The sequence below is a fragment of the Lissotriton vulgaris genome, chromosome 4_1 (assembly GCF_964263255.1).
Source record: "Lissotriton vulgaris chromosome 4_1, aLisVul1.2, whole genome shotgun sequence".
Taxonomy (NCBI): domain Eukaryota; kingdom Metazoa; phylum Chordata; class Amphibia; order Caudata; family Salamandridae; genus Lissotriton; species Lissotriton vulgaris.
The window spans coordinates 1538696057-1538704965 of NC_141691.1; the positions used below are offsets into that span (position 1 = coordinate 1538696057).

An 8909-nucleotide genomic window follows, 5' to 3' on the forward strand; every position below is an offset into this window, starting at 1 on the left:
GAAATTCGTTTTTTCCCCGCTACTTACCACTAATGGTCCATATCCGGCATTTTACAACCCCCCACCTTGACCCTCCCCTGCCTGACGTCACTGCCCCAGTATAACGCCCGGCACGGGCCGTGCCTGCACATTGGCCATTTAAAATCTACCCTCTCCGTGTTTTTTGTCCGAAACTCTGAATCTGGGGGGAGGGGAGGGCACCATACAGCAACTAGTTATTTTCAGTGGGAGATCTGAGCTACTATCATTTCTTAAAATGTAATGTAATGTATGTATAGGCATTTATATAGCGCACTACTTACCCGGAGGGTCCCAAGGCGCTTCGACCGCTGCGAAACCCTTCCTGGCTTCCCTGAGAGATGGTCCCTTAATGGGTATCTCCAGGGTGAGACCAGGCATCCCCGGCGGTCTGGTGGGGCCGTTAGTGAAGATGAGGCAAGCTAATGCCCAGAGTTGCCGAGTGTGATCGCTGATCAGAGTGGGCACCGAGGCGAGAGAATTATCGAGTCCGCTGACCCTGGTCCAGAAACCTGCCGCGCCGGGAATCGAACCCTGGTCCCGGGCCGTCCTCTGCTCTCGGGTCTGCCGCCTCTAACTCATGATTTGTAAACTGGGTGCCTATTGGAAGAACATTGAAAAACTGGAATCATTCAGAGAGACCTGGGACCTTTCCAATTGCAGCTTACTATTGTACAAACAGTGGGACCTGTATGATAGTACCCTTTAACAGAGGAAGTTGGGACCCCTCAATAAAAGACGCCTTAGCAGCGAAGAGATAACAAACACCCAAGCTCTTCCAGATTATCCCCCAAAAGACCTATCCAAATGCTCCTGCCCATCTCTCAAGATTATCTATGAAAATTCATGGCAGAAAAAAGGTTTAAAATCAGCACTATCATGATGGGTCTCAAGACATTCCTCAATCATTTGTAGAAAGATGCGGGTATACTTGGTAACAATGTAGATGACTCAGAGAGAATTGTGGATGATAGCATGATGAACAATGCCATATGGAAAATTGGCTGCTTGTACTCGAAGAAAAATACGATGAATTTCAATTTAAACAGGAGGACTTGGACAATACGTCCCAGGGCACCAAAAAACTGGTACTAGTGGTGCTCAGAAACGCAGAGGGCCAGGACGTCCATTCTTATGTTAAGAACCTCCTCCTGCTATTGCCCAAGAAGAACCTCCTCCTGCTATCGCCCAAGAAGAACTGGAGAACGCAAGCATAAATCTGTCCGTGGTTGCATTGTTGATGCCAACTTGAGCGTGCTCAACTTGGTGATTGTGAGGAAAGGCGAGAAGGATATTCCTGGCCTGACTGACAACACTGTCCCCCGTTGTCTTGGTCCAAAGAGAGCGAGTAGAATCCGCAAGCTCTTCAACCTTTCCAAAGAAGATGATGTCCGCCAGTATGTTGTGAGGAAGCCCGTAAGCAAAGAAGGCAAGAAACCTAGAATGAAGGCACCCAAAATTCAACGTCTGGTGACTCCTAGAGTACTGCAGCACAAGTGCAGGCGTATAGCTCTGAAGAAGCAGCGCACTAAGAAGAACAAGGAGGAGGCATCAGAGTATGCCAAACTTCTGGCCAAGAGAATGAAGGAAGCCAAGGAGAAACGCCAGGAACAGATTGCCAAGAGACGCCGGCTGTCTTCACTGAGAGTCAAAAAAAAAAAAAGAAAAGAAAAAAGAACCTCCTCCACAAAATCGGAAATAGACCAAACTACACACCAATCAATATAGACTGTACTCACAGGGTTACAGGATCTGGATTGCATAGGGATGTCCTGTAGCTATCTCAACATTCATGCACGTTTATGAGGAAAAAGAGGATATGAAGAATCTAGTATATGCCAATGACAAAGAAGTAATAATCTTTTAAGGTCACACATTACACTTCACAATCTGACCTCCTTTACCATGAGAAGGAGGAGATACTTTAAAGGCGTCATGAGGGACCATAACACACCCTTATCAATAGAATCAAATATTCAGTTTGACATGCACCTGGGACGAAGTGATACACTTTGCTCTAGACGCTCTTAGATACACAAGCCAGCTAGAATTTTGGAGAAGAGAATAGTGGCAGTCTTAAACCTCCTGTTAGTATTTATTATGCATCTTGTAGTGCGCAAACTAAAACCCGAAGGTGTCAAGGCGCCTAACAAAAAGATCAGAAAGCAGCACTCATACGCTTATTTATACGCTTGGACAAAGAGGCGTGTTTTAAGGGCAGCTCTGAAAGTTTGAAGGGAGGGGAGGGACCTGAGCTCTAATGGAAGGTCATTCCACCATTTAGGAGCCAAGAGGGAAAAAGCCCTACCACCCCATCTGGCTTTCCGAATGCGAGGGATGTGGAGAAGAAAATGATTGGAGGAGCGGAGGTTCCTGCCAGGGTTGTAATAGGTCAAGATAGCTCCAATGCCTGTAGGGCTACTTTTTGCCAAGGCCTTATAGACCATACACATGGACTTAAAGACAATCCGCTCCTTTATCGGAAGCCAGTGGAGCTGCTTCCTGGCCAACGTGGCCGAAGAGCGTCGGGGAAGATCAAGGACGAATCTGGCTGCCGCATTCTGGACTACCTGCAAGCGCTGCATCTGACTCTTATTCCGTCCAGCATACAGCGCATTGCAGTAGTCCAGACGAGACCCCAAAAGGGCGACAGCAAGTTGCCTTCTTGCCTGCAGGGAAAGGTAGTTCCTAATTTTCCTGAGGACATGGATTATACCCCAACAGGTAGATACCGTCCTGTTGGCGCATGTCCAGAGTAGGGTCAATCATCACCCCGAGATTTTTAGCCGAGGAGGTAGGCTTAGGGCAGGGACCGAGCGAGTCAGGCCACCACTCCATGGACCAAATATCTTCCCTTCCGCCGAACACCATCACCTCGGTCTTCTCCCCATTCAATTTCAGTGAATTGTAAATCATCCACTGGCTGACGGCCTCCATACAAGATCTAAATCTGGAGGCCGTTAGCTCAGTTGACTGGGAGAGAGACACGAGGATCTGGGTGTCATCCGCGTAGGAAACTACCTCCATCCCAAAAGATCTAATAAGTCTGGCAAGGGGGGTCACATAGATGTTAAAAAGGGTGGGACTAAGCGCCGACCCTTGAGGGACCCCACATTGCACAGACAGGGATGGAGATAGAAATTTTCCCAGCATTACCCTCTGCTCCCTATGATCGAGAAAAGAGGAGAGCAAACCCAGGGCTGCCCCCGGACCCCAATCTCACCCAATCGCGATGTTAAGATACGGGGAGATAGGGTATCGAAGGCAGCCGTGAGGTCCAAAAGGATCAGGAGGGATGTCCGACCCTCATCCACACTCATACGGATGGAGTCGAGGACCAGGGTGAGGGCGGACTCGGTGCTATGTTCCCTCCTGAAACCATGCTGGGAAGGGTCCAGGCAGCCCGAATTCTCCACAAAGGCAGCTAGATGCCCATTTAAATGGGACTCAAGCATCTTTGCAGGGGCCGGGAGCAGTGAGATGGGGCGGAAATTTTTTAAAACCCCGGGATCTAGGGAGGGTTTCTTAAGAAGAGGTTTCACCACAGCATGTTTCCACTGCTGTGGAAAGACGCCCTCCCTCAAAACCCCATTCATGATCTCAAGTAAGTGGGGTAGAAGAGATCTTCTACACTGCTTAATGATCTTAAGAGGGCAAGCATCTAGCAGAGACCCTGACTTGGTTTTCTCAAGCAGCATGTCAAGATCTTGTAGGGAGAGCGGAGGGAAAGTTTTGGTGCAATATAATTTATATCTATTTGGCAGAAAGTGTGACGTAAACACAAATGGAAGCCCCTCACAAGCAAGGAAAATGAACAATCTAGGGTGGAGGTTCTTTTGCAGAGGATCCATAGCAGTCAAGATGTTGTTACAGCATCATAAACTGCAAACTTGGATGTCTTAGCGGCCTGAGTGGAGACACTGCATGAGGGCATTGATGTGCCTACCTCTGGGCTTTCCAGCCTAATTGAGGGATCTGAAGAGGCTGTGAGCACAAAGGGCCTGCAACTCAATCTGGAGAAAACAGTGAGTTTTGACCTAAAGTGGATTAATGCCCCATCAAAGCCATTAGCAGTGATCAACTTTTGACAGGAGCCAAATGGTGATATCTGTCTTCTTCAGGGGAAACACCTGAGCATGCCAGGCTGGCTTTAAATGAGGTGGTTCCCATCACAATATAGATATTCATTCATGCAGAAGAAGGTGGGAGTGGAAACAATTTGCACCCGGGGCTCTCAAAGTACAATTTAAAAGGTGATATCTGGTGACTTTGGCAGATGCCTCAATATAGTGGTATCCGTGGACTCCTCTATGCGAGAAAACATATATGTGCCCCAAACAATGATCAAGAAATCTTTTACTCTAGACTGCCATTTCTGATGTTTTATTTTTACTTTCACTACCATAGGTTTGAGAATAGTGCTTCTATCTCCCTACCTTGGACAAAAAACCTCGAAAATACAATCTGATGCCCTAAATTGTCTCATTGCAACAGAAGGGATGGTAGGAGGTACCCATCAGGTAAAAATAAACAAAGCCCCACATCCTGTTGGCTTTAGCACTATCTTTTTTAACATTGCCTGCAGGTTTCTTGCCACATACAGGTCCATCCCAAGATGCCAATGCAGTGATAATGCTAAATGATTCTGTCCATTGTGGAAAATACTCAAAGAACTCGAAAAATTATCTGCTTTACGCTCTGAATGCAGAGAAAGCTCTTGACCTCCTTCATCTCCTTTGAAACAAGAGTACCTTTGGACTTTGTGGTTAAGTTGAGTTCCAGGAGGGAGTTGCCTCCAATAGCATGTTTTCCTTAAAGTGTTGTCTGAATCTGTTTTTCAGTCAGGGAAAACAGACAAAATAACTATGGATGCCACCATGAAGTTTGTGCTCATAAACAGAAGCAAGTGTCAGCCAAAGATCAAGCATGCAATTTACTGACTTCCACCACACACTTGCCTCTGCTGTAAAGTTCCTAAACGTCTACATAGAACAGTGCCTCTCCTTTGAAGGCCATGAAAACAAAATATAGCTGACCTCATACCTCAAGTTGAGCTGCCAATTTAAAATCGAATATTCACTCCCATGAGTCCACACTTCCTAGTCCAATGTACCTTCTCTGATTGATTGCGGCAACACCAGGCTAATGGGTCTCCCAGGTAGCACAGTTACCCATGTAAAATTGGCATCCAGTTCCTCATCTAAAATTGGCAGCCAGTTCATGACGCAAATATAGCCACATTAGTCCCACACTGGAGTTCCTTTACTCACTTTGTAACAATCACAGACACATATGCTCAAGAAGTTGACATCCTTGCCATAAAATGTACCCTTATGGGTCGTACCCACACTGCTCTCATTGTAAATCAACATACTCTAAAATTTTAAGGCCAGGAAGAACAAGACAGCTCATCTTCTCCATCACCCTCCAAAGAGCAATTGCAACTGTAATATACGACTCCCTGCCTCGCCTATGATAACGGGAAAGAAATTTGGACCTTACTGTTCTGCTCTAACTTGTCATCCTCTTGAACCTGTGCAACCCCCACACATTTGGAACTCTCATGTTTGTACCCAATATTTTACTGCATTTCTCAAATCTGATTGGTACCGTATGCCACTGTACATTTTCTAAGTGTCTCTGTAGCCCTGTTAACCCCAGCCCCCATGTTGTTAAAAGTCATGCACTGTTCTCAGTGTACAACTATGTTGCACTCAGGTATAAAGTCAGCACTATTCAAATACATCGTACAAATTAAAATAAATGGAAAGTAATTTAGCCTAGTTATTAGAGGGTATGTTGCAGTTCAGGGTGATTTCCATAGATGGCGAAGGGGTGAGTCATACATCTAATTGCTGGTGACCAGCACATGCACATGTGGCTTCAGCCGCTGTGGAGGCGACAGAGTGAGGGCTCTGTGTACACCTAATGCAGAGTTCTGTGAAATTGTTCATGAACTGGAGGGACAGCCAATAAATTGTTGTTTTTAACACCTTGACTGCTGCTCAGATTTATCACCAGTGCTGACCCCTAATGTTAATGGGTGTGGTCATGACGGAATGGTTCTGTCATGAGCACAGCTCAACCGATGCTCATGACGGAACCATTCCGTCATGAGCATCGAAGGGGTTAAGGGTGCTCCCTGTGTGTGTGTTCACAAGGCGCACTAGGAAAGATGAGGTGCTTGGGTGTGTCTGCATCTCATTGCGCTCAATTGTGGGGCTGCAGCTGCAAACATGGCCAGAAAAAAAAGCTAGCTGAAGCGCTTCATAGTCGATGATGTTCCAGATACCTGCCTCCGTCTCTGATAGGCTCAATGCCTAGTGTGTCTGACGAATTCCCCTTCACTTTCCATTTACTATGCTACTTTTCCTCATCTCCGCCTGACCGCCATGACTCTCTAGCCCGACTGCCTTGACTCTCTAGCGGAACAATGTTAATGGGAACACTACCGGCCATGGAATTCAGTGTTGCTCTCCAAGCTGCATGCACTGGCTAGGATTATGAAGCCAAAAGAGCTGAGACTGGAGGACAGTCCTCCGACCACTAATATTGCTGGGGAGGTCCTGAAGTCCAAGAATGGACACTGAATAGTTAAACCTACAGCATCTTCCCACAGAAAGAAGGGCAGTGGCCGCATAATCCAAACGAGCGGCTGGCTGATGGCAACCTGTTGACCTAAAGGTGAAGGATCTGCTGGACATGCATCTTGAAATGATGGCGGAATCTCACCTGATGGGGGTAGAACCCTGGAAGATGTGAACATGAAAGCAGCTGGAGATGCATGAATATGTGGCGGTGATGCGCAGTGGGGAAGAAAGCAGGGGACCAACCAAGACAGATAATCATTTTATCAGGTTTAGATGCAGATTCAGAATGAATGTGCCCGTATAGTTGTATAAAGCTTTTAATATTCTTTCATTTTGTTTTTTTTACAAAACCATGACCATGCCTTGTTAGGGTTCCCAGCACGGGAAGTGCAGGATGTGTGTGAAAAGCTTCATGTATGGCAAGAAGGACAAAGAAGTGGACTCCAATGGTCAGTCGTCTGACCCACTGTTGAGCTACAAGAAAACAGAAGCTGCAAGAAGTCCACTTTCTTGAACAGCCCAGCTGACCAGTTTCCACTGGACTTACCTGGGACCTTTCTGGTGGCTTTGGTTGGAGTAAGCACTGACCCTCAAGTGCTGTTCCTGAGGCCTTAGAACCCTTGGCTGGTGTCAGAGTGCACTCCTCCTGCCCAAACAGTAAAAGCTAGGAATTTGAAACTTTTTACCAAATTTTCCTCTGAAGAACTGACGGGAGACCAGGATGACCACCTGAGTTGAATTGCCAGTTAAATCCAGCTTGCTGGTCTGCACCGCTGAAGGAGGTCTGACTTTCAGAAAAGTTTCTCTGTCTGAACATAGAGGGCTTCACCCAGAGCAATGCTGACCAGAAGCAAATCGATGTTGAAAATTTCCTGGGCAAGGATACCAGGCTTCGCCTGCTTGCAACTTTCCCACGTTCATCAACAACCGCACCAGAACCCTGCTAGTCATTAAGCCGCTGTCATTAAACCCCAACTTGAATCCAGTTTGACCTGCCGATAACTCATCAACAACCACTTTTTCTTCAGAAAAAATGATAAGTCCAAAGGCAATTCTATGACCTGGATCTACCTGGGCCTCGTATCCGACTTGCATTCCATTGTGGTCGGCCTCAAGCCTTACCCATGTTCCAGTCTAGCGAGACTAGATGTCTGCAGTTGGTGCTTGCGCTTTTTGAAACAATTGTTATATAAAACTTTTAAAACTTGTATCCCCGGTTCACCTTATTGGATTTTTGTCTTTTCTGTGTCATTATGTCCATTGAATTATTCTCTATTGTTATAAATTGGAATTGTTTTTTTATAGTGCTGTGTTTTTTTTACTTTTAAGCAGTGTTTTCTGTATTGCTAAAGCTCTACACATGTTTATAAAGTTAAGCCTGACTGTTTTGTGCCATCCATAGCTACCAGGGTTTGAGCTCAGATTTAAATTACTGAAATCCTTACTGAACCTAAAAATATTATTAACATTATTGCTTTTGGTGGACTACTATCCTCCCCAACCAATAATCCACTTTGTCACAAAAATCATTGCATGTGTGTCGATCTTCCATGTTTCAGTTCATCTGACTTTGTGGTGTTAGCACCGACAATTTTGATGTGTGTGTCTGCTGTTACTCTGGGACCCGTTGCAATTGAAACTTGTCATCTTGTATTGTTTGGATATAGTGCATGCTCATATTTTTGTGTGATGCCTCTCATTATCCTGCCTGCTCTGTGCCATAACTACCGGGGGTGAGCTCAGATTTAAATTACCGAAATCCTTACTGAACCTAACAAGATTAGCGACATTATTGCTTGTGGTGGACTGCTATCTGTTTTCTTGAATTTGTGTCTCTTCTGTGTGATTATGCTCATTAAAATATTTTCTATTTTTATAAAATGGAGTGGGATTTTTATAGTATTGTGTTTTCGCCTTATTAGCTGTTTTTGGTACTTCTAAATGCTCTACAATTTTCTTAAGTGAAGCCTGTCTGCTCTGTGCCATGGCTACCAGGGTTTGAGCTCAGATTCATATTCAAATTCTTCCTGAACCTAACAAGATTAGCGACATCATTGCTTGTGGTGGACTACTATCCACACCACCCAATAATCCACTTTCTCACAAAAATCAATGCGTGTGTGTCAGCCTTCCATGTTTCAGGTCTTCTCACTTGGTGTGCTAACGACAACAATTTTCATGTGTGTGTCTGCTGTTAGTCTGGCACACGTTATCATTGGAATTTGCCATCTTGTATTGTTTGGATATAGTGCACGCAATTATTTCTTGCGTGATGTATCTCATTACACACCCGCCAGATAA

General features: G+C 45.5%; 1 pseudogene; it reads left to right on the plus strand.

The window, feature by feature from the left end:
• Nucleotides 1-1152: 1152 nt before the first annotated feature.
• On the plus strand, nt 1153-1746 carry LOC147724215 (small ribosomal subunit protein eS6 pseudogene; annotated as a pseudogene).
• The last annotated feature ends 7163 nt before the right edge of the window (nt 1747-8909 follow it).